The sequence below is a fragment of the Lepidochelys kempii genome, chromosome 2 (assembly GCF_965140285.1).
Source record: "Lepidochelys kempii isolate rLepKem1 chromosome 2, rLepKem1.hap1, whole genome shotgun sequence".
NCBI classification, from domain to species: domain Eukaryota; kingdom Metazoa; phylum Chordata; order Testudines; family Cheloniidae; genus Lepidochelys; species Lepidochelys kempii.
The window spans coordinates 179,940,886-179,967,870 of NC_136381.1; positions in this window are offsets into that span (position 1 = coordinate 179,940,886).

Here is a 26,985-nt window from a genome sequence, read left to right on the forward strand (position 1 = left end):
GCTGCGCGAGTGCGGTCGCTTACACAACCCTTAAGTGTCGCTGTCTGCCCCTTTCCTTGCCCCCCCCCCCCCAATTACCAGATTTTTGAAAAACCAAGTCATCAGATTTTAACCTGAAGTTGGCAAGTGCAGGAACGCCCCAGACCTAGGGTTGCCAATCCTCCAGTATTTGCTCTGGAGTCTCCAGGAATTAAAAATGAATCTTTAATTAAAGATTACGTCATTTGCTGAAACCTCCAAGGATGCGTCCAACCAAAATTGGCAAACCAACCCAGACCTCCATCAGCCTCACAAAGGCCCTGCCCGCCAGCACAGCACGCCTGAGCAGAGGAGGGTCACTGCCAGTGGGTGGCTGCTGGGTGTGGGGGAATGAGAGGAGCAGAGAGGCAGGTGATTGCCACCATCTGCTTTCCCTGCCTGACAGATGCCTCTCCTGACCCCAGCCCTTCAGCACAGCTGTTTCGGCTTTCCCCAGTGCAGTGAGGGGAGGGAGATGAGTCCCAGTAGCCAAGATCACCCGGCCACTGCAGCAATAGGCTTGTAGGCAATGGAAGGCTCCCTCATGCCACCTCCCATGAGTAGCAGACATCCCTAACGCACCCCAAACACTGGCCATTTTCAGTTTTTACTGATTTTTCACCTCTTTTTTAAAAACTGACATTCCCAGGACACAAAATAAAAACCAAAAATGAAGGGCCTTAAATTATGTATAATCCAAGACACAAAGGTGCCCCACAAGTTGCTGATACACCACCCCAATTCTACTCCTCATGCTGCCAAAGTGGCCCCTCCCTATGCCACATACAGTGCCATAGCATCACCTTCCAGATCTGCTGTAACCAATGAGAAGACCATCCCATGCCCCTCCACTACCTCGCACTGTACAAATTCCTGATTTGATTTGAATAGGGAACTAAGAATTGAGTATGTATAAATAAAGTAGTTCTCAGGTGTCTCCAAGTCTAGTGGCCACTCATCCTATATCTATAGCTGTATATTAGTTAACATCTCTTATTAGTGTCTAATAGTCTGCGACTTGTCTAATAAGAAGCATTTGCTCAGATAATTTTGTTTTCAGGAACTGGTTAGGCAAAGTGATACACATAGTTGTTCAAATGTATGATTTTTGCAACATAAATAAAAGATTGTAAAGTGGAATTCCATTTAAAAAAAGTCAGGCTGGTCTATTTTTTTCATGTAGTTACATTTCAGTCTTTGAAATATATAAGAGGTGTTCGCTCGAACCTTAAGAAACGTGTCTACAAATTTTTAAGTTAGCCCAATTGTCTAAGAATCAGCTAAGAAATGACACTCCTGCCAATGCTATTTTTCTGTACAAAATACTGTTCTTTAACAGCCCCATCCTTCTTTATGCAATTGCTTTGTTATTTGAACAACTGGGATTTGAAAATCAATATATATCTAAATGTCTCTTGGGTCACCTCAGTAATTCATCTTCTGAAATCCTTAAAAGGTTCCTGTCCTGACCTATATTGCGTTCTCTCACTCCACATTCGATTACTGTGCAGCATATACCTCCACAGTTCAAAGGCTTACTGAATAAGTAACTGGGGTTTGAATATATCAGTGCCAAAATCACTCCTGCAGCACTGCAACTAGTACATGTAAAATAGGGATAATGATACTGACATTCGTAGTAAAGCACTTTGAGATCTACCGATAAGCACGATATAGGTATTATTATATCTATGCAATCCTTAGACAGCTAAGTCCTCGCATAAAATGATGTGTCTGTAAGCAAAAGCCTAATTGGAAAAAAACTATCTCAAGTAAAATTGTACTCAGTTTTGCTTATTTTGCTTTATACTCCATTTTGCTAGCTTTGAATTAGTAAGAAGAAATTGTAAGAAGAAGTGGAAGAATTCTACCGAGAGCTCAAAAGAGCCCTCGTGCAAAAGTCCATTTACACTGTCACGATGGGAGATTTCAATGCCAAGGTCGGGCGAGGGAAAGCTGGCGAAAAGTTCATAGGGAGATATGGCAGGGGTGAAAGGAATGAAAGAGGAGTAAGGCTGGTAGCGATGGTAGAAACGAAAGAACTTTACGTGGCAAACACCTGGTACGAAAAGAAGACCGCAAGAAGGTGGACATGGATCGCGCCAAACGCGAAGAGCAAGAATGAAATCACTATATTTTAGTCAATAAAAGGCGCATCGTTCAAGACGTCTCTGTGGTGCAGCCTTTTAACACTACCAGTGACCATCGCCTGCTTAGAGCAAAGTTGATTTTCAACTAAGCGGTGGAAAAGAAGGCGTTACAGATGGTAAACAGGAAACAGCGGCCGAAGATATACAATGAAGCAACGCTGAAGAAAGCGATTTCTGGGTTTGACTGGAGCCAGACGGAAAAGTGTGACGAGGACTATAGTATCTTTGCTGACAAGCTGAGAAGTTGCATAAAAGCAGCTGAAATTGAAAAGCTGAAGAAGGTGAAAGGAAGAATCTTGAAGAAACAAAAAACTTGTTGGAGAAGCGGAGAAACATGAAAAGGAGCTCGGATAACAACCTCGAGTACTCCATTCTGTGCACGCTTATATGGTGAAAACTGAAGGACAACTTTGAGAACTTCCAGAAAGAAAAGCTCCTCAAAACAGCTGAATCACACAAGAGCCTCAGGATATGCAAGTGGGAATTGACACAGTATAGATTGAGCATAACAGCACTGAAGAACAAGGACGGAGAGACAGTAATCAACAGAGCAGGGATAGAGGAGGTCTGCAAGGACTTCTATACAGAACTGTTCAAATCAAGAATCAACGTCCCTTTCCCAATGCTCCAAGAGTCAGAAGAACGCGTCGCCCAAATAATCATCAGCGAAATCTGAAGTGCACTAGATCAGATGAAGAAGGGAAAAGCTCCAGGCAAAGATGGAATAACGTCAGGAATTATTTCTGCAGGAGGCGAAAAACTTTGGAAGGCCCTTGCTTTAAGATTTAGTAGATATCTTGAAGAAGGAAAAATACCATCAAGCTGGAAGGAGTCGAATCCCATCTTGCTGCACAAGAAGGGTGATCGAGAAAATCTTAAGATCTACCGCCCTATATGCCTGCTCTCTCACATCTACAAGTTCTTTACAAAGGTGATAACGAACGACTCTCACAGATTCTGGATGAACAACAGCCGAAAGAGCAGGCAGGGTTTCGAAGAAATTTCAGCATAATCGACCATATATTTACCCTTAGCCAGCTATTAGAAAGAGCGATGGAATACAAATTCCCACTGTGCGTTTCTTTCATTGACTATGAAAAGGCCTTCGATAGCGTCGAGTTTAACGCAATATTAAAGGCGCTCGCAGAGCAGGGCATTAACATGCAGTACATCAGTTTGTTGAAGGAAGCGAATACTGGATGTACAACAGACATTACTCTCCTCATAACTCCCCTCCGCATCCCAAATCGAGAAAGGTGTAAAGCAAGGAGATACAATTTCACCAAAACTATTCACCGCCTGCCTCAAAATGGTTATGAACAAGATCAGCTGGAGGAGCGGTGTCAACATAAAATGGAGAACGATTATCCCATCTAAGATTTGCGGATGACATCGTACTAATTGCCGAAAGCACCAACCAACTGCAGAGCATGCCACGAAGACTCGACAAGAAAAGCAGTCAGTTCGGCCTGAAAATGAACTGCTGCAAAACGAAATACATGCAATCAGACATCTTACGAAAAGCCCAAATAACGGTAACAGGAAAAGAAATCAAAGAAGTGGAACAGTACATATATTTGGGCCAAGAAGTTAATATGCACCAAGACCTGAATGGAGAACTCTCGCGAAGGATTCGGGCAGGATGGTGTGCATTTAATTCCATCAAGGATGTCCTTAAAGGAAAAATCAACAAGACCACACGTACAAATATCTTCAATTCAACAGTGCTGCCAGCCATGCTGTATGGCAGTGAAACATGGCCACTGACGAAGAGAGAACAGCAGCTGTCGGTAGCTGAAAGGGCAATGGACCGAGGTATGTTGGGAATTTCCCTTCTGGATCACTTCCCAAATGAAATGATCAGAGAACACAGTGGTGTGAAAGATGTTGTCATGGAAAGCAGACATAACAAGATGCGATGCGCGGGCCACACAGCACAGCTCACGGACAATAGGTGGATCGCAATCATTGCTAAGTGGTACCCATGAGAACAGAAAAGACCACCCGGTCGGCCTCCAAGAAGATGGGAAGATGACATCGTTAAGTGTTTCGAACGAATGTGGAGAAGAAAGGCAAGAGTGTGAGAAGAACGGTGGACTTTTTGTGATCAGCGCAGTCTTAACAACAGCTGAAGACCGTTCGGTCCAGGTGATCCAGGTGAAGAAGAAATTGTAGCCTTGAATTAGTAAGAAGAAATTGTTCTGAGTTTATTGTTTACTGATTGTGTTAATGATTGTTTTTAGAAGGATACAAGTTTTATGGCTGTCATTGCCTTATTTACTGTTTGGTGTGAGTGAAGAATGTATGGTAATTAATTGAGAAAGGACAGCTAGGCCAGATGGCCAAGAAGGGAGTGGAAGAGTGGAGAGGCGCCAACTTTCACCCGGATGGCAGACTGATGACCCTAAAGCAAAGGCATACACCCCAAGGACAAGATAAAGAGTGGAGCCAGAGGGATGAGATAAGAAACAGCTGCGGATAACTCCCAGTAACAACCCAAATAACGCTGATTGGAGCAACCTTGAACAGCTCCAGTGTAACACAGCAAGCTCCAGAGACTTGTATGGGAATTTATCACTATAAAAGAAAGGTGTAATGCCCTGGGACTTTGGGTTCGTTCTGCATCAACATCGGAGCTTCAAATATGTTCAACAGAGGCCCAGCTCCCCTTTCTCCTGTTCAGTTTCAGCTGGCCACTGAAACTGACCGAACAACACTAAGGACTGTTAACTATAAAATCCAGCTGCAGAACCTTTTGGGGGGTGTGTGTGTGTGAATAGAAGCATGCTTAAATTTTACAGATGCTTCCAGGGTTACGCAAACCAGACTTACGCAAATCCAAGTTTACAGAAAAACTTTGGTAAGCTAGAAATGCGGGGGGGGGGTTATTTAATTTATTTATTTATTTGCGTAATGGCCGGAGATATTTTTCCGACTTACGCAAATTTTGACTTACGCAAGGCATTCTGGACAGTACGCTTGCATAAGTCGGGGGCGCCTGTACTCTCAATAAAAGTGGTGTATTGCCTTATCCCCTTTAAAAGATTCCGTGTGCTTTTTATAAGAATAACATGTCAACTCTATCAATAACCTGCAGTATATACACATGATAAAGCATATTAACTCTACCTTTGTCTGACAGACATATGTTTGTACAACCCAACCCAGTCCAGTGAACTCTAATCCCAACTGGGGACTTTAGCTGCTACCATATGTGATGCTGGCAAACCAGGTGCCAGGTCATGCCAAAGCTCCAGGACTCACTGAACACTTACAAATACATAGTGGGAAGCCAGGCTGTTTGACTTGTGTATTAGTATAGATCAAAATGATTGTTAAATGTCTAAAAATATATTTGGTTTTAAAACTTCATGAAAAGTAATGGGATGTTACATGAATTGTTTTCACTTATCTGTATTCTGTTAGAATGTAATAGCAAACATTTACATTGTGTAGTCCTCTGTAACTAAATAACCCATCAAACAAGAAAGAGGCCTTGTGTAACACAAATGAAGAACTTTAACAGGAAAGTACTAATACTTGTGCATTTGAAGGCAAGTGATCATCGTGTGTGATGATCTATTCCTCTCTCTGCCAATCAAAGAAAGAGCCTATGTAGATGGTCACCCCGTCAGCTTGTTTTCTGTGAGAAGAAACTGTAAGTATGGACTCAGCGAAATACCCTTCATCTCTGGACTTTTTGGATTCTAATAGGCCAGAATAACTGAACAAGAAGATGGAGCTCCCCAGCCCTGAGAGACTTTTGGGAAACTGGCAGATTACTACATCACTGCTACCATTTGGAATTACAGACTGTGACTCACCTGTACATATATTTTCACCTGCTTTAACCTCTCAATAACTCTCATTCCCTTTTCTTAGCTAATACACTTTTACTTAGTTTAGTACAAAATTGGCTACCAGCATTGTCTTTGGTGCAAGATATAGCACGCAAATCGACCTGCGTGAGTGACTGGTCTCTTGGGAGAGGGCGTAACCTGGAATACTTGTGATTTTTTGTGTAAATGACCATTTATTACATAGTCCAGCTTGCCTGAGTGACAAGATGTCTAAGGGGACTGTCTGTGACTCCATTATAAGACTATCATAATATTTCAGGAGTTCACATTTGTTACTGGTTTGTTGAAATCGAACGATAGAACATACCACCAGTTTGAGGTATCTGCCCTGCTTTTGACAGTCTCCCTAAGGTAGAAATTCTCAGTCACGAGCCACTCCAGACAGTATGATACCATAATATAAATATTTACTACTACTATCAATCCAGTTACACTAAACATTGTTCTGTTTGTAGTGTAGACAGGACCTTTTTCACAGCTCTTCTTTTTATTTGTATATACTGTACATATGTCCATAACCTGAGCCATACACATGTAGTTTCAAAAGTATCAATAGGAGAACATTAAACTCTGCCAGGCCTTTACTTGTCTGTTATCAGTACTATCACAAAAGCTAACAGAATTTACTAAAAACAATGACGTTTATTAAGCACATCTAAACATATTTACCCCCTCCAATAAAACAAATGGTTTTCTGCACATTTTCATTAGAAAACAACAAATCCAATCAACAATAATGTAGCATTAGCAAAATGGTAACATAAAACAAAATCTTAAATATTGTTTTTAATCTTTTACCAGTAAAAGTGCATTCTAATGGAGAAAAATAGTTCCAAGAACATTTGCCAATTATGATTATTTGATTGTTGGTTGGAGAATAACTGATTTCTTGGCTGCAGTCTTCTCTATGCAATAAGTGAAGAAACAAGTTCTCACTATTCAGAGTTGAATACATTTGTTAATGTTTATATGCCTGCAAATGTATGAGTAACAAAGTGAGCTGGTACTCTTGCTCTATGAGTAAATTCCAAGACAATCTCTTGTATTATTAGGCTAACTCCACCATCCTCTCCTTTTGCATCCTAAGATGTCATTTCAGAAAATAAGCCCACGTTCATTGTAATCATGCCTATAGAAACAGGCAAAACTATTTCCAGCAATGCAGATGAATCCAACAACTTCATACCTGTATAGGACCTTTAAAAAGGTAAAACAATATACAAATATGTTAATATCCTCCAGTGAACAACTCAGTATTAGCACAGAGATTATTTGGGGAGGAAGCAAAACTCTAAATTAATGGGGCACCATCAATTTATAATTTTTCAGATTAATTTATTTCAAATTATGAATTATTCTATCAGAAAACCCTTGCAATTATATGGCCTGATTTTTCCAGTACTGTTTAAAGGGTATTTGGGTAGGACCAAGAGCAAACATGTTTGGGTCCACTCCTCCAGCCCTCTCCCTTTCAATCTAGGCACTCACCTGCCTGCTGACCCTTCTGTTTCATGTTTGCTACTACTATTACTGGTAAGCATTTTCTTGCAGGGCCCAGGCTAAAAGGTTCATGAGAACTTTACCCTGGCCCAGCACAATGCACAAAACAGGAATTACAATGGACCATCAACAAAACAGTGAAAATGACTAAACACAAAGTGTAAAATCCAGGCCCTACTGAAGACAACGAGAGCTTTGCCAATAACATCAAGTAGGGCCAAGATTTCCCCCAAAGTGCTGTCAAGTGTACAATGTAAGCAAACTGGAAAAACAGAGACTATATGTAACAATATTATGTACAAAATTTTGAAATGGAAATACAATTTTCAAAGTGATGGTTTGCAACTAATAGGAACAGTTGAAAGGTTTTTTGAGGAGTTGGGATAGAAGGTGGGGAAAGAATTCACTTCTCTGTCCAGGGGCTACGTTATCTGAAAGGAAATTTTTCCTGAAAATTAAGCATTTTGAAATAGAAAGTACATTTTAGTTATTTACTTGTTATTTATGCAAACCTATGATAAAATTGCCACTAGGTGAACTTATCCCATGGCCAGACTTAATTGCAAATGTAATTAGTATGATCCATGGTTGCTGCCACCAATGCAATATACTCATCAACAAACTCCATTGTACTTATTCCTTTTGACTCTGGAACTGCAAAACAAACACAAAAGGCCAAATTCAGAGGTGAACGTAAATTACTTCAAAAGGAATCTGTCAATGTTTATTATGTTACAACTTCTAGCCCCTTTATGTGTATTTTATATTGACTTACACTCCCTCGTACTTGCAACTGCCAAAGCACACCTTCTGAAAAGTCAGTGTTGGACTGCACCATGGTTAACTGAGAAGATGTTTGAGCTAACAGAAGAAACTATGCAGGGTGAAACAGAATGGCCTGGAGATGGAAGAACGTAGGATAGAATATAATGAAATTAGCAGACAGATTCATAGGCAGACTAGATGAGACAAGAGCAAATATATGAGGGCCAAAGTATATGGAACTTGAGAATTATAAAGAGAGTAAAAATACAAAAGATATATTCACAGTGGTCAGACTTCTTACCGAAAGGTTTTCCCCACAATCAAACATTATAAAAGATCACAAGGGCAGAGTTCCCACAGAGGGCGATGATATTAAACACACAGAGAGATTATTGTGCCATTCTGTGTGCCTCGCCAAAGCCACTCATAATGACAAAAGCATATAGAATCTGAGCCATCAATCCTGTGAGAAGTAGGGCACACTATTATGAAAATGAAGGGTGTGAAAGCACCAGAAGTAGATAATATACCTTCAGAATTGTTAAAAGCAATTGATGAACACGGTACTGCTCTTATGTGGAAAATTTGTAGTGATATATGGCTGACTAGAAATTGGCTGGAGGACTGGATAAAGGGATTTTTCTGCCCTTATTAAAGAAGGGAGTGTAGCCAGACAGCCAGCCCCCCCCCCCCCCTCAGACCAGCATTGCTGGAAACACAGGAGGAAGCAGGAACAGGGCACTTAACATATATTCCAGCACAGCCTTTGAAGCTGTGAAAGCACAGGTGTGCTGCTACAATGTGCCTCTGGGAACAGATACCACGATTAAGCTCACAGCAGGCAGAGGCCCTGTGACAGACATGGCTCTTAGCCCCAACTAAATAGCGTGATGCACACACACCAACATCCTAGGTGGGAAAATATTTACCCTGATAAAAGAAATGTCCAGTAGTCGAAACTTATTGTTTCTCTCCTTTGCAAGTGTAAACTACTCTTGTGAAAGCTGGCGTCACCCCGACAGACCAGCCTCAATTTGGCATAAGAAAGGAGAAAGAGAATAAAGGAGTACAGAGGTATAAGTAGGGGACCTACAGCACCATGATTTTTGAGTGCTTTTCACTATCTATCTGCTGGTCAGATAAGTGACAGCCTCCCAAGGCTTCTGCAGCTAAGAGGGTCCCTACGCCTTGTCCCTTATTCGTCTTTCCGCGGAATTGAGTGACCGATCCTGGCTTGGCACCGCTGGAATCGAGAGATGCAAGGAGGGTAAGAAGCACCCACACCTGATCTCCTATCTTTAGTGTACACATATTTTGAAATAGAGCTCTATACTTTGTTTTCTTTCTTTGGGATTGTGGCTTCAGTTTTGTAACTTGTTTGTGTGTGTAACATCTCTACATTTAAATAAGTAGGCACTAGCAATTTTGTAACCACATGATTAGAATCTAGCTTAATAAATTTTGGTAACCATTTATGCATAAGCCTGACTTGTTTTCTCTGGTTTACTGTAAAGCAGCCAACACAATTAAAGAACCACAGCCGTTTTGGCTCTAAAGCCTGGCCATTAGGTGAGAGTACTAAGAGCCTAGCGTTGAGTTGTGCCGCCTCCACGGGACAAACTCTTGGGGCACCTGTCAGTCAATCCTGGCTGCCCGCTGCGAAGGAGCTCTGAGCTCTAGCAGTTAAAGTCACAGGTGTGGAGAGGCTCTTAGTGCTGCCATTGGGGCACCTGTCAGTCAGTATTGACTGCCCGCTGCGAAGGAGCTCTGAGCTCTAGCAGTTAAAGTCACGGGTGGTTAGGACCTTGGGGCATCCATCAGCCTAGCCCGGGCTGCCCGCCGCGAAGGGACAGTGCGTCCTAGCGGTTAAAGTCACAGATGGTATAAACGGGCATAGCTGGCACCTCACCAAACATCCTTGGCCGTTGGCTAACAGGGAGACAGAGTAAGTAATTACTGTACTATCTCCCTGATATTGCATGCCAGCAAATTTCTGCTCTACATAATCCAGGATTGCATGAAATAAAGTTTAAAAGCAGAACTACCACCACAGCAAGCTGGTTTTAGGGAGGGCCAATCACATATGACCAAATCACAACTGTTACATCATTGAAAAATACATTGATCATGTGCTTCATTGACAACTCAAAAGCATTCAACATCATCTGACATGACCATCTTGGAGGATTCTAGAAAATATGGGGATTGCAAAGCATCTCATTGAATCCATTGCAAGTCTGCTACCACCAGACCACGATGTGGGCAAACAATGAGTGGTTTTCCACTGGGCAGGGTGAGACACAAGGATGTATTTTGTCCTCCAGACCTCTTTAATATATACAGAGAAATTATTCTGAGACAAGCCTTGGAAGGTTTTGACAAAGTGGAAGGAGCTGGGATCTCCACTGGTGGATACCTCTTAACTGACCACAGATATGCTGATGACACAACACTCTTGCTACAACTGCCAAGGAAATGTAACAAACGTTGGAGTCTGTAAAAACAGTTAGTGAGAAATATGAACTGTTCTTGCATGCAACGAAAAAAATGCATGTACATTTATAAGAAAAACAGAATGTTAGTGGACATTATGATTATTGGACAAGCTGTAGAAGTAGCAGATTAATTTAATTATCTGAGATCATATATATACAACCAAGGAGGCTGCTCCAAAGAAATCGTAAGAACACTAGAGTTGGCTAACTTAGCTATGGCCTCTCAAAATGTACAAAAGTGTGACTGGTGAAAAGCCTAATTTTTTCTATAGTGATTTATGGATGGGAGTCATGGGACATTAATGCTGCCAACAATAATAAAATTGAAGTTTTTGAAAGGTGGTGCTGGTGAAGATTCTTGCATATTTCCTGGATTGAAAAAAAAAAAAGACAAATGCCTACATTAGAAATAGTATTGAAGAGAAGCAAACCTTGATGCTGGAGAAAAACAGATACAAATTTATGTACTTTGGCCACATTAGGCATAGAGATGGAAATAACCTTGAGAAAGTTATTGTGCAGGAATGGTGGATGTTCATCGTAGTAGAAGACAACCAGAGAGGAGATGGATGTATGGTGGTGGCAGATCACTGGAAGGTCAGCTGCAGCATGCTCAAAGTGAGCGATGGATCATGAAAGCTTCTAAAATTTCTGCTATGCTATCACCGATATTCAGTCATGAATACATGGATTTATTTCCTTAAGGCTCACTCAGACACTTACTAACACACAGTTTATACCTGCTGTGATAAACTCAGGACAGACAGCTGTAAGGGTGGGGTAGAAAACAGTCCCAGAAGGGTAAAAGGCCCTCCTCCCTATCAACTGAGGAGGGGTGACTATAGGTCAAGCAGGTTCATCTGAGAAGGGGTTACCAGAGATCAGTTAGGATCAGATGAGAGGAAGTTACCTGAGGGCAATTAGGATCAGCTGATTTCAACTAAGGGCTGCATGAGAGCTTTTTAAACCCTGCGCAGTGGGGGAGTCAAGCTGCCAGTAGATGAGGAACAGCAACATAGCAAGCCTCACCAGGAAGGGAGGCTGCATTCCCTCCTATAAGGGAGAAAAAACAACCTAAAAGACTGGCTGAGAGAAGGAGCGGACTGCCCCGTGCAGCCAAGAGGGACTGTTTTACCCCAAGCCCGTCTTACTAAGGCTAAAAACAGCTGAGGCTGGTGAGACCGAGAAGGTGCCTTGCCACACTGCTTTTACACAACTTAATATTTGGACTGCAAAAAAGTTTAACTGAAAACAATAGTCTAATCCGATGTAACCCAAATACAGAGGCAACACAAAGGAACATGGAAAAAAAGAAGCTAACAGAAGGGTGTAACAATGTGTAAGTTAATGGAGGTCAGTCTCCACTTTGACTTCTTACACTTTCTTGTTAACACCAATATACTTTCTTCTGTATAAATTACACCCCAGCTTAGACTCTTACACATGAGTAAGTAAGTTGTAACACACACCACCCTACATGCCTTTGAATGGGCCTTCGTTTCTGCCTATCAAATATTGAAACAATGATCAGTCTGGAGAGTGTGTTTTAACATACTAAAAACAAACACAGACACAGTATGCTTGGCCTAAACAAAATTCATGATAGAATCACACGGTCTAACATGAATATGCAACCTCTTCAGCTGTATTCTTACATCAATTTGCAAATATATTAACTGTCTTTTCAATTCTCATCCTATCATAGAAAAATGGATACAAGTACGCAAGCAATATGATTAGCTAGAGGGGGCTAATACAGTTTGGCACACAGGTTACTAATTGCATCCCCTAGCAAGCAGGATGACATTACTGCATTGACATTTTTATTGGTTCACAGCCCAGATTCAATGTCAATGTGGATGTCAACTGAGCCTTATCCACATCAAAGAACTTCCCTCTACACACAGAAGTTCAGAAGTCATACAGACTTCAGAATCCAGTAGTAGTTAAAAACATTAATTTATGACAACCTTTCTAAATTTAGCAACAAGCTCCCCAAAATGATAGGATGGCCAAAGAACAAACTATTCACTACTTGGGAATAAAATCTGTTCAAGCTGTTAATACATTGGTCTTCAGCCTCGTGTCTTCTTAACACTCACTCAGTTGTAATATTCTCCACTAATGCAGCATCATGTCTTTTTACTCAATTACCAGTTTATGTATTCTGTCTGTATAAGATGTCTAGTGATTTGTCCAGCTCACATTATGAGATCACAAAGGAGCAGGCAGCCTGACAAAGCTAGGCACTCCAGCACTCAGGGAGCCCACTGCTCTGAGTATGCTGCCAACACCACCCATGATCACACTTACTCTCCCATGCTCCCCTCTCATACACATATACCTTGGAGAAAGTGAGTGGGTCAGGCAGGCCCTCCAATACCGGCCCCTGCAGCCTGTTCTGAGTACTGTGTGCTAGATCTCCCTGGAAGCATTCCAGCGATGTTTCCCTCCTGCTCTTCCCCGTCTCTGAGCAAAACACATTAGAAGACTTTACAAATTTTAAAAACAGTTCATAGAATGAGGGCTGTCTTAAGAGAACTTCTTAATCAAATGAGCAGATATTTGCACCTCATACCCTGCCTGGGCTCCTAACTGGCATACCAGTATTCAAGGTGCTCCAACCTTATATATTGATTTTACACAGGTTTGAAGATTCAGCTTTAAACAGGAACTGTGTTGTAACCTTAATGATGGGGCTGCAAGTACATTCTTCTCATAAAATGGGCAGGGTAGTGTTGTACAGTGGAGAGACTCCAGGACTTGGAATCAGGGGACTTGGGTTATATTCTAAAAACTCCGGCACTGACCTGCTGAGTGACTTGTACTTCTGTCTGTTTCCCCAGCTGTAAAACGGGGAGCACTGATCCTTTTTTCTCCTTTGCAAAGTGCTTTGATATTGATGGATGAACAATGCTATCAAAGAGCTAAAAAATGTGTATAACATAAGTATTCGCACACCAAGTGATAAGAGAGTGACAAAGTGGAACTGCAATGCAACACTCTAATAATCCATTGAGGAGTTAGATAGAAATAAGACTGTCATCTTGAAGAAACATTCACAAGGATCACAGCAATGATAGCTACTTAATATTCAATGCTGTATCTGCGTAGCACTGCTCAGCATGTTTTATAATAGTGCAATGTTTAAACAGTTAACTAACATGCTATTTTTGCCATTTAATAGGATTCACCTGGATGCCATGAAATCAGAGACTTCTACATAAAGTAACAGAGATAATGAAATTTAGAGGCTATCATCTGGCCCCTGCACCATCTAGTGGCTGGTGTTATTTGAACAACAGAAAATGAAGGTAGTAATTGTTACACTTCTAACAATGAATGAGAGAAACAGGATTAATACAGAATTTTTGAAGAACTGGTTATTGTTACATCTTAGAATGTTTGCATATGTCCATTCCACTGTAGGTGCCTACACACCTTGTACACAGTTGGAGAAATTTTTCCCTCAGCAGTGTCCTTGGACCTGTTTGCAGCAAAGACCAACAGAAAATGCCCTCAGTTTTGTTCCTGGAGAGGTCTCAGCCCAGGCACACTGACAAATGTTTTTTTTTATCCTGAAAGAAGCTCCTCCTGTTGACCTTCCCGCCGATTCCTTTCCTAATTACAGTCTTGTTCAAAGCAAACAAGACCATGCTCGCCTCATCCTTCTAGTACCAACGTGGCCTCATCATCACTGGTACTCAACCCTACTAGCCTTCTCAATCAAGCCTCTGCTATCTCTCTTGTTGGATCCAGATGTCATTTCCCAGGACCACAGTCGCCTGCTCCTCAGACCCCTCCATCTGACAGCATGGATGCTTCATGGTTAACACCATTTGAGAGATCCTGTACAAAGGACATTCAGAAAGTGCTTCTGAATGACAGAAAACCCTCAATGAGGAGCACTTACCTGACTAAGTGGAAGCGTTTCTCCATTTGGTCCCATCAGAAAGGCATATTTCCGGAGTGCATCCCTGGAGCTCATACTGGCTATTTTCTATATTAAAAAAAAAAAGACTTTGGCTTTTAGCACTTTGAGAGTGAATCTGGCAGCTATTTTGGTCTTCCACATCTTGGTGGATAGTAGATCATCATCAGATTCCTAAAGGGTTTGGTCAGATTGTATTCACACATGCAAGATCCCATCCCTCCTGGGATTCTGAACTTGGTCCTGGCAAAACTGATGGGACCACCTTTTGAACCCCTTGCAACTTGCCCTCTGCTGCAGCTCTCTTCAAAGGTAGCATATCTAGTGGCCACTACTTCAGCCAGAAGGGTGGGAGAGTTAAAAGCCCTAGTATCTGACCCTCCCTATACAGTTTTCCATAAGGATAAGGTTTATCTTTTCCCTCACCCAAAATTTCTTACTAAGATAGTCTCTAATTTTCATGTTAATGAGGCACTCTATTTGCCAACTTTTTTTCTGAAACCTCATGCTCATAGAGATGAGGAGAGACCGCATTTGCAAGATGTGAGAAGAGCTCTAGCTTTCCATCAAGTTTATGCTAAGTCACTTAGGCCCTTTACTCCACTGTTTTTGCAATTGCAGATCAGTGTTTACCCAAAGGATTTAATCCTAGCTCTCTTTGTGCATTTGTTTATGCAGCCAGTTGGCTAATACAACCCCACCAACTAGGGCATTGTTGCATTCTACTAGAGTGCCGGCAACATCAGCGGCTTTCTTGGTGCAAGTACCTATTATAGACATTTGTAAAGCAGCATCTGTCCACGCTTTTGCTTCACATTATGCCATTTCCTATCAGTCCAGGGATGATGCCAGTTTTGGATGGGTTGTCTTACAATCACTGTTCATGCAGACTCTGAGTCTATCTCCATATTTGTCTGCTTCTGAATCACCTACAGTGGAATGGACATGTTAAGCACTCAGAGAAGAAAAACAGTTACCTACCTTCCTGTTACTGTCATTCTTTGAGATGTGTTGCTCATGTCAACTCCACAACCCACTCACGTTCCCTTCTCTATTGAAGTCTATCCAGAACAAAGGAACTAAGAGGGGTCAGGGATGGCTCCACCCTCTTCTACCAGCACACAGTGGCACATGGCAACAGAGAGCACTCAGACCACCCCGATGGGCACTGCACGAGGCACGCACACACCTACAGTGGAATGGACGTGGGCAACTCATCTTTAAAAACAATACTTACAGAAAGGTAGGTAACCAATTTTTGTTGTTGTTGTTCTCACTTTGAAACAGTGAATATTGCACAGTTTGGATGACAGTTAATGTCTAGAAGTCTCCGGGAACATGAGAAACCTTCAGAAAAGCAGAGTGGTTGAGAAATTGCAGGGAGCTCACTTAAGTTTAACTTAAGAATGGCCATACTGGGTCAGACCAATGGTCCATCAAGCCCAGTAACATATCTTCCAGCAGTGGCCAATACCAGATGCTTCACAGGGAATGAACAGAACAGGCAATCATCAAGTGATCCATCCCCTGTCACCCATTCCCAGCATCTGGCAGTCAGAGGTGCAGGGTCACCCAGAGCATGAGATTGCATCTCTGACTATCTTGGCTAGTGGTCATAGAATCATAGAATATCAGGGTTGGAAGGGACCCCTGAAGGTCATCTAGTCCAACCCCCTGTTCAAAGCAGGACCAATCCCCAATTAAATCATCCCAGCCAGGGCTTTGTCAAGCCTGACCTTAAAAACTTCTAAGGAAGGAGATTCTACCACCTCCCTAGGTAACGCATTCCAGTGTTTCACCACCCTCCTAGTGAAAAAGTTTTTCCTAATATCCAACCTAAACCTCCCCCACTGCAACTTGAGACCATTACTCCTTGTCCTGTCCTCTTCTACCACTGAGAATAGTCTAGAACCATCCTCTCTGGAACCACCTCTCAGGTAGTTGAAAGCAGCTATCAAATCCCCCTTCATTCTTCTCTTCTACAGACTAAACAATCCCAGCTCCCTCAGCCTCTCCTCATAAGTCATGTGTTCCAGACCCCTAATCATTTTTGTTGCCCTTCGCTGGACTCTCTCCAATTTATCCACATCCTTCTTGTAGTGTGGGGCCCAAAACTGGACACAGTACTCCAGATGAGGCCTCACCAATGTCGAATAGAGGGGGACGATCACGTCCCTCGATCTGCTTGCTATGCCCCTACTTATACATCCCAAAATGCCATTGGCCTTCTTGGCAACAAGGGCACACTGCTGGCTCATATCCAGCTTCTCGTTCACTGTCACCCCTAGGTCCTTTTCCGCAGAACTGCTGCCTAGCCATTCGGTCCCTAGTCTGTAGCTGTGCATTGGGTTCTTCCGTCCTAAGTGCAGGACCCTGCACTTATCCTTATTGAACCTCATCAGATTTCTTTTGGCCCAATCCTCCAATTTGTCTAGGTCCCTCTGTATCCTATCCCTGCCCTCCAGCGTATCTACCACTCCTCCCCGTTTAGTATCATCCGCAAATTTGCTGAGAGTGCAATCCACACCATCCTCCAGATCATTTATGAAGATATTGAACAAAACCGGCCCCAGGACCGACCTCTGGGGCACTCCACTTGACACCGGCTGCCAACTAGACATGGAGCCATTGATCACTACCCGTTGAGCCCAACAATCTAGCCAACTTTCTACCCACCTTATAGTGCATTCATCCAGCCCATACTTCTTTAACTTGCTGACAAGAATACTGTGGGAGACCGTGTCAAAAGCTTTGCTAAAGTCAAGAAATAATACATCCACTGCTTTCCCTTCATCCACAGAACCAGTAATCTCATCATAGAAGGTGATTAGATTGGTCAGGCATGACCTTCCCTTGGTGAATCCATGCTGACTGTTCCTGATCACTTTCCTCTCATGTAAGTGCTTCAGGATTGATTCTTTGAGGACCTGCTCCATGATTTTTCCGGGGACTGAGGTGAGGCTGACTGGCCTGTAGTTCCCAGGATCCTCCTTCTTCCCTTTTTTAAAGATTGGACTTACTGATTGGACCTATCTTCCATGAAACTTACCTAATTCTTTTTTGAATCTAGTTATAGTTTTGGCCTTCATAACATCCTCTGGCAAAGAGTTCCACAGGTTGACAGTGCGTTATGTGAGGAAATACTTCCTTTTGTTTGTTTTAAACCTGTTCCCTATTAATTTCATTTGGTGACCTCTAGTTCTTGTGTTATGAGAAGGAGTAAATAACACTTCCTGATTTACTTTCTCTGCATCAGTCATGATTTTATAGACCTCTATCATCTCCCCCCTTAGTCGTCTCTTTTCCAAGCTGAAAAGTCACAGTCTTTTTAATCTCTCCTCCTATGGAAGCTGTTCCATACCCTTAATCATTTTTGTTACCCTTCTCTGTACCTTTTCCATTTCTAATATATCTTTTTTGAAATGGGGTGCCCAGAAATGCACAAAGTATTCAAGGGGTGGACGTGCCATGGATTTATACAGCGGCATTAAGATATTTACTCTCTTATTATTTATCCTTTTCCTAACGGCTCCTAACTTTCTGTTAGCTTTTTTGACTAAAAACAACGGCCAACCAGCAATAGCATCACTCCAGGCCATGGAGTGGGCTGAGCCCACAGGTATAATAAGGAAGGAAAACAAATCTCAACAGCGGTGGGACAAAACCCCTGGTCCCCTGGATGAGACCCTGCACCTGCAAGTTATGGAGAGGTAAGTTCACATTGTCCCCACCCCACTCACTTGCAGCACTGTGCTGTAGCTTTATCCGCACATTAGGGTAGAGACAGGACAGGAAGCGGCTGTCATGCCAGAACGGTGGTGGATAAAAGGACATCAGGGAGTCTAGTTCACGACTGTAGATGCCAACCTGACCTGCATCCAGAGCTGGAGATGGCAGACTGATGCACAGGAAGGGAACACAGCCCCCTCCCTACCCCAAGCTGGGACATCACCATAAAAGAGAATCCGGAAGATAAGCAATGGGGCAAATGCACAAGTGAGTGAGTGCTGACTAGGGGGGGAGCCACTACATATACGCAGACCCACCACTTCCCCAGCCACATCCCTTCAAATTGACCTTCACCCATAAAAATCCCTCCTGTAATAAGTGAGGTAACCCCAGTGCATAGGCACACCAAAGATAAGATGGGGTCAGGTGAAGTAACTAAGTCACATGCTGTTAGTTCCCTGCCCTGCTGATTCATGTCCATAACCTGGCCATTCTCTCCAGCCACAGGCTCCTAGACAAGGCCCTCCTTCTCCCAAGACAGGTCCCAAAGGTGAGCCATATTGTGGAGATCACATATGTTGCTGTCACACCAACAGGCACACCTTCCCCAGCTGCATCCAAAGACACCCTCCAGCCTGACAGAAGCTGTGGAATCACATTTAAAAAATGCTGTTCTTAACATCAACTACCTGGCTCTCCTTTGAGCCAAGCTGCACAAATGTTCACTTGCCAGCACCAGCCTCCTAAAGGGGAAGAAAGCAAACAGATGACACATATTGCTGTCGAGGCACCTGCAGTGTCACAGATCATCTGTCAGTGGAAGACAGACATAATGGGGAAGTGCTCAGTGTTCCAGTGCGGATGAGTTTAGCAGACTCCATCCATCCTTCTGCAAATGCATCACCTGTGACCACTGTCATGATATCTGTAAGGTGGTTGTTGACCATGAGTTAACCTAAGTAGGGCAGGGTACCCGTTTGAGGCCAAGCTATTGGACCTACTCCTGCTATGCCCTTTTTTGGTGATATTACAGCATGGTTGGAAAAGGAGGATCACCACCCCTTGGGAATGCTCCTGGGTTAGGAGACATAGGGGAAAAGCATCAAAGCTTGCCACATTGTTGTTCTGCCTGAGCTAGCAAATCTCCCAAACAATGGAAGAGTGATTTCCAAGGGTGATGGACATCCAGGGGACTCTAACAATGTTATCAAACAGAGGGCAATCAATTGGTCTGGAGCTGAGACCAAAACACTGGTGAACATGATTATGAGAACATAAAGATTGTCCTCAAATATGGTGGGAGCAGACAGGAAATATTCAGACACTGGCTGATGTGGCAATATCACCCTCAGTGTGTCCATCTTTGAGTGGGGATGTCTGCAATGTTAAACAACAAAGTGGTAGGATTTGGCAGTGCAGTCTTGGTTAAATTCCAGGTAGCACACAGACACCAGCAGGACCAGCAGTGGCCTTCAAAACCCTTTCCAACTGTTGACTGTGCTGGAGATCCTTAGGCTGAGCAGGTAGAAGATGGCATATGGTGAGTTCTTTACAGGGGTCTTGTGAAGCCCATGCTGTGGTCTCCATGGGACACAATGTGGGGCTCCATCAGGCCATGCAGTGAAGGAGGTGCATGGAAGCATGACCAAGATAGTGATTGCAGCCAGCAGATGCAAAGTCACAGTCCAAGAAGCTTAGCAGCAAGACTGGGTGTATACAGACCACTTCTGTAGGTATGTGTGTCCTCTTCCATACTGGGCACAACTGGGGATTTGCATTGGTGGGGGGGTCTTCTATATTCTTGCATTATCCCTTGTGTGCCTGGCAGGATCAAAACATTAAAGAGATTATTCATCAATTAGTGCAGCCCCTCTTAGGCTGGTTGGTCAACAAAAGATGGCTCCACTGGCTAGCCCGCTCATCACTGCGCTTGGGAAACTGTGTGTTGCCTCCCCAATACTCTCTGGTACCCTCTTCACTGCACTCTGGATTTGGGAATGTGGAAAACAACACAGCCCCAAGAAACAACAGTTTTAGCTAAAGGCAACTGAGATTGGTGGAATGTTTCAGTGGAAACATACAAATGCCTGTGTGCAGTCTGAACAAGGCGTGTCCTCAAGAGATTAAAAATTACATGCCTGATCCAAAACCTGGTCAAGTCAGAGGGAGTCTTTTCACTTACTTCAGTGGTTTTTGGATCAGGCCCTATTACCGGAAATTGAAAAAAGTTTACATAAGCAGCTGCCTTACATACTTCCTCAGCCTGGGATTCCATAGATTCATAGATATTTAGGTCAGAAGGGACCATTATGATCATCTAGTCTGACCTCCTGCACAACGCAGGCCACAGAATTTCACCCACCACTCCTGCAAAAAACCTCACACCTATATCTGTGCTATGAAGTCCTCAAATCGTAGTTTAAAGACTTCAAGGAGCAGAGAATCCTCCAGCAAGTGACCCATGCCCCATGCTACAGAGGAAGGCGAAAAACCTCCAGGGCCTCTTCCAATCTGCCCTGGAGGAAAATTCCTTCCCGACCCCAAATATGGCGATCAGCTAAACCCTGAGCATATGAGCAAGATTCATCAGCCAGATACTACAGAAAATTCTTGCCTGGGTAACTCGGATCCCACCCCATCTAATATCCCATCACAGGCCATTGGGCCTATTTACCATGAATATTTAATTACCAAAACCATGTTATCCCATCATACCATCTCCTCCATAAACTTATCGAGTTTAATCTTAAAGCCAGATAGATCTTTTGCCCCCATTGCTTCCCTTGGAAGGCTATTCCAAAACTTCACTCCTCTGATGGTTAGAAACCTTCGTCTAATTTCAAGTCTAAACTTCCCAATGACCAGTTTATATCCATTTGTTCTTGTGTCCACATTGGTACTGAGCTTAAATAATTCCTCTCCCTCTCCAATATTTATCCCTCTGATATATTTATAGAGAGCAATCATATCTCCCCTCAACCTTCTTTTAGTTAGGCTAAACAAGCCAAGCTCCTTGGGTCTCCTTTCATAAGACAAGTTTTCCATTTCTCGGATCATCCTAGTAGCCCTTCTCTGTACCTGTTCCAGTTTGAATTCATCCTTCTTAAACATGGGAGACCAGAACTGCACACAGTATTCCAGGTGAGGTCTCACCAGTGCCTTGTATAACGGTACTAAAACCTTCTTATCCCTACTGGAAATACCTCTCCTGATGCATCCCAAGACCGCATTAACTTTTTTCATGGCCATATCACATTGGCAGCTCATAGTCATCCTATGATCAATCAATATTCCAAGGTCCTTTTCCTCCTCCGTTACTTCGAATTGATGTGTCCCTAGCTTAAAACTAAAATTCTTGTTGTTAATCCCTAAATGCATGACCTTACACTTCTCACTATTAAATTTCATCCTATTACTATTACTCCAGTTTACAAGGTCATCCAGATCCTCCTGTAGGATATCCCTGTCCTTCTCTAAATTGGCAATACCTCCCAGCTTTGTATCATCCACAAACTTTATTAGCACACTCCCACTTTTTGTGCCAAGGTCAGTAATAAAAAGATTAAATAAGATTGGTCCCAAAACCGATCCTTGAGGAACTCCACTGGTAACCTCCCTCCAGCCTGGCAGTTCACCTTTCAGTAGGACCCGTTGTAGTCTCCCCTTTAACCAATTCCTTATCCACCTTTCAATTTTCCTATTGATCCCCATCTTATCCAATTTAACTAATAATTCCCCATGTGGCACGGTATCAAACGCCTTACTAAAATCTAGGTAAATTAGATCCACTGCGTTTCCTTTGTCTAAAAAATCTGTTACTTTCTCAAAGAAGGAGATCAGGTTGGTTTGGCACAATCTACTTTTTGTAAAACCATGTTGTATCTTGTCCCATTTACCATTGACTTCAATGCCCTTAACTACCTTCTCCTTCAAAATTTTTTCCAAGACCTTGCATACTACAGATGTCAAACTAACAGGCCTATAGATACCTGGATCACTTTTTTTCCCTTTCTTAAAAATAGGAACTATGTTAGCAATTCTCCTATCATATGGTACACCCCTGAGTTTACAGATTCATTAAAAATTCTTGCTAAGGGGCTTGCAATTTCATGAGCCAATTCCTTTAATATTCTTGGATGAAGATTATCTGGGCCCCCCAATTTAGTCCCATTAAGCTGTTTGAGTTTCGCTTCTACCTCAAATATGGTAATGTCTACCTCCATATCTTCATTCCCATTTGTCATGCTACCATTATCCCTAAGATCCTCTTTAGTCTTATTAAAGACTGAGGCAAAGTATTTGTTTAGATATTGGGCCATGCCTAGATTATCCTTGACGTCCACTCCATCCTCAGTGTTTAGCTGTCTACCCTAACTTTTGACCAAGGGTAGGGTTTGGTGGAATGCTGCCTTTCCATATGTTTCTCTTGCCCCTCACCCGCAATCTCTCTCCACTGTTACACTCTTACACTGTTGTAAGACCAATTCAGGAACTTCTGTTTCAAGTTATAAATTCAACTCCATCTTTTTCTATAATCTGCTAACATTTACTTAAAATGTTAACTCAGAATAACATGGCATTTGTGTTAAAAGCTTCTACATTTTTTGCAATTTAACGTGGATCTAGACAGGGTGGGTTAAAGACTCATCTTTAATAGAGATAATTTAAGATAATTTATATCACTGAAATTAAGACTTCTCAGTATATCTGGTGGCATTTTCAACAACAAGTACATTATCTACTTGGTCTGTAATTCCCTCCTTTGCTTTCTATGTAACAGTGGAGGTTGCCAGTTCGCTCCACCCACATATCCAGTCACAAAAACTTCTTCTGGGAACTCAGTTATTTCAATCAATGGACCTTTTCTGGGAACTCAGTTGCAATGTAAAGGTCACTGCCTTGGATCCTTTTGATTTCACTTGGAACAAATATCACCCACTTTATGTTAAAAGCTGATGACAAATTTACTGTATCACAACAGAGAGGGAAATGCGAAATGTATTCGTCATGAAGAATTAAAAAAATCACAGATTCATGTTTTTTCCTTTGCAGGACACCTTTCAGTTCTCCCCCCTGTCCCCCCCTCCGCCCTCCCCCCCGAGTTGCCAAACTAATGAACTGTACAATTGTTTGCTGTACTTGTGAGTGGATGAGTGCTTGAAGAAGTGACAAGTTCCAGAGTAGTAGATTGTTACTACTAAATAATGTTCATATTCTTGTCCCTTTGCTGAACTGTAGCAGATTTTTGTTGCCTTGTGGATCAGCTTCACATTTGGAGCAGAAGTTAGTGATGCAGAGTCGGGTATTTTTAGTACCATTTGTTCATTTAGAATGTGTATGCAATCCTCTAAGCCAGAACAGAGGTGGTAACAGACTACACACAGCCAACTCCCTCTTGAAGAAACCTCAGGTCAAGCACCCCTGCCTTGTGTTTGTCTCTGTCCAGGATTTCATGCCAATCTCACTGCCTAACACCTGTTCCAACTCCAGCTCCTGGGAAATTTTAAGTCCAGGGCTCTCCTCTGGCCATTAAATGTCCTTTTGTGCAGCTGCTTTACAAAACAACAGAAGCTCAGAAACAGTCTTTTGGCCCTGACAAAGAATACTTTAACCCACGTTGTATTCTTCACAACTCTGGATAGGATTCCTGCATGACATCTTTAACTCTTTCTATGGAGAGTTTTATCCTGGGTGTTTATACATCTCTCTCCCCATTATCACCTTTTGGCATATCACCTCTAAAAAAATAAGTTTTATGGACACTGCTAAGTGGGAAGTATATCAGATGGCAGAAGTGAAATACTTCCAGCTGGGACAATGCCCATCATGGCAAATGTGGTGTAGATTCCATAAATTACATCAGTAAATATACCTGATGATGGTTTTGTGAATTTAGAGTTCATTACAATATAGAAAAGGAATAAAAGCACCAGTCTGATACTTTTTGGGCCACAGCAATGAAAAACAAACTAATCTAAGGGACAAGAGAATTAGTAGTACATTTTGTGAAATTACTGCCATTGCCATAATCAATGTACCGACCATAGAAGTCATTCAACCTTCAGATGCAAACAGCAAGAGGGAGCTCTAGCTAAAGCATCTCCATTTGCTGGAAATAGACACAGTCCTTTACTTTATGTCCCTGTTGCAGATCTTTAGCTGCCTGAAGATGAGACCCTTACACACTTTTAACTTTAAACAAACTACCCCATTCAAAGCACACAAAGAGACATTCCAGCATGGTGTGTAGGTATATTATTATTTGTATTACCATAGAATCTAAGAGCTCCACTCCTGGACCAGGTCCCCACTGTGATAGGCACTGTATGTAGCATTCTAGCGTGAACGTACTGACGCAGGCTAGATTCAGTGGCAGTGGACTATCAAAACACCTGTTAGGCATTATATAAATCCACCCCTCATTAGATTTCAAGCTAAGGATTTTCAGATAGATCAAGCATTAAAGCTGATGCTTGGGATCCAAATGAAACCCCCATTAATTTATATGATATAAAATAATATTAGTTCTTACAAAATAAATACTGCTTATGTTCCATCTTCAGGGTTCCCTGCTGGAGGGTCTGATCATTACAACCTCTGAAGCACTTGGGCAGGTACAGTCTCTGGGGTAAAAATCATGGAGCAAGTCTTGATTCTTAGATGCCTAATACTGTCAATAGGCTATTGTTTTCTTTAACATCTGGTTATGTGTTCAAAATATCTTTCTGGTGTAGGATACCCCTAAAACTAAAAGGTATCCCTATTTTAGTAGTCATGACTACAAACCCTGAATTCCTACTCCACAAAATGGGCCAAATTCTGCAGTCCATTGTTGAACAAAACTCCCTTCCAAGTCAACAGATTTGCCTAACTGAAGTCCACATAATTCGACCTTATATAAACAGCTCAGTAACAGAAGTTTAACCCCCTGAATCCACTTGCTCCTCACCAACACGAGGTAAATAAAGAGTTTTATCAATGGGGCGAAGGAGAGGAATACCTTTTATATTTAAACAATAGACCAGTGTGAATTGCTGTTGACTTTTTGTTACTCCACCAATGCATTAGAGTTAGCTTGGTGCAGATTTATCTTTACAGGATGACTTCACAGCCCATTTTTAATTTTCTGCCACTTTCTCCCTGGTTCTGCTTCTGTACAAACTCTGTTCCCTCCTTCATCTCCCTTATCTTGTTCTTCTCATGCATGACATGCAGCTTCCTACTAACTTTCCCTCACTGACTGTTGTCGCTGAATCCTTCTTCAAAGTGGTCCTGTTGCTGTCACTATATTTTCTTCAGATCTGTGCTTCTCCAACTGGACAATTCCAATCCTTATGGAACTTTATGGTTTCAACATTCCTCCCCTGGTGCTATTAAAACAAACATCTCCCAAAGTTAGAGCTGATTGGAAAACTTTGTCCAAAACAAATTTTCAATCACGTTATGAAATTTTTACTATTTTTGACCTAAGAAATAGAATCAGAAATCTGACAAAAAAATACAAACAAATTTCATTTTTCCTTATTTTCTTACCATCTTTACCCAAAAACTTCCACCTGTAGTCTGAAAAGATTTCATATGTGCACTGGTTACACTTACAATATGCAATTTTTAGCTAGATTCACATCTCTAAACCAATTCGTATTTGTTTGAATGGTTGGCTATATTCTATTTTGGGTATAGAATTTTTTTCTGGTGTTAATATGTGAATTAACTGCTTGTAAGTATGTGACTGACAAACCAGCACTCTGGGTGGCTGGGCATGGCATCACATGCCTGGTCTACACTACAAGTTTAGGTCGAATTCAGCAGTGTTATCTCAATTTAACCCTGCACCCGTCCACACTACGAAGCCCTTTTTTTCGACTTAAAGGGCTTTTAAAATCAATTTCTTTACTCCACCGCCGACAAGGGGATTAGCGCTGAAATCGGTCTTGCCGGGTCAAATTTGGGGTACTGTGGATGCAATTCGACGGTATTGGCCTCCGGGAACTATCTCAGAGTGCTAAGTTGTGACCGCTCGGGACAGCGCTCTCAACTCAGATGCACTGGCCAGGTATATAGGAAACGGCCTGCGAACTTTTGAATCTCATTTCCTGTTTGGCCAGCGTGGCGAGCTCACCTGCACAGGTCACCGTGCAGAGCTCATCATCACAGGAAACCATGCAGTCCCAGAATTGCCGAAGAGCTCCAGCATGGACCGAACAGGAGGTACGGGATCTGATCACAGTATGGGGAGATGAATCCGTGCTGGTAGAACTCTGTTCGAAAAGATGAAATGCCAAAATATTTCAAAAAATCTCCAATGGCATGAAGGACAGAGGCTATAACAGGGACCTGCAGCAGTGCCACGTGAAAATTAAGGAGCTCGGGAAAGCCTACCAAAAAAACAGAGAGGCAAACAGCCACTCTGGTTCAGAGCCCCAGACATGCTGCTTCTATGATGAGCTGCATGCCATTTAGGGGGTGTAGCCACCACTACCCCAACCCTGTGCTTTGACTCTGTCCAAGGAGTGGGACGCAACACGGAAGCGGGT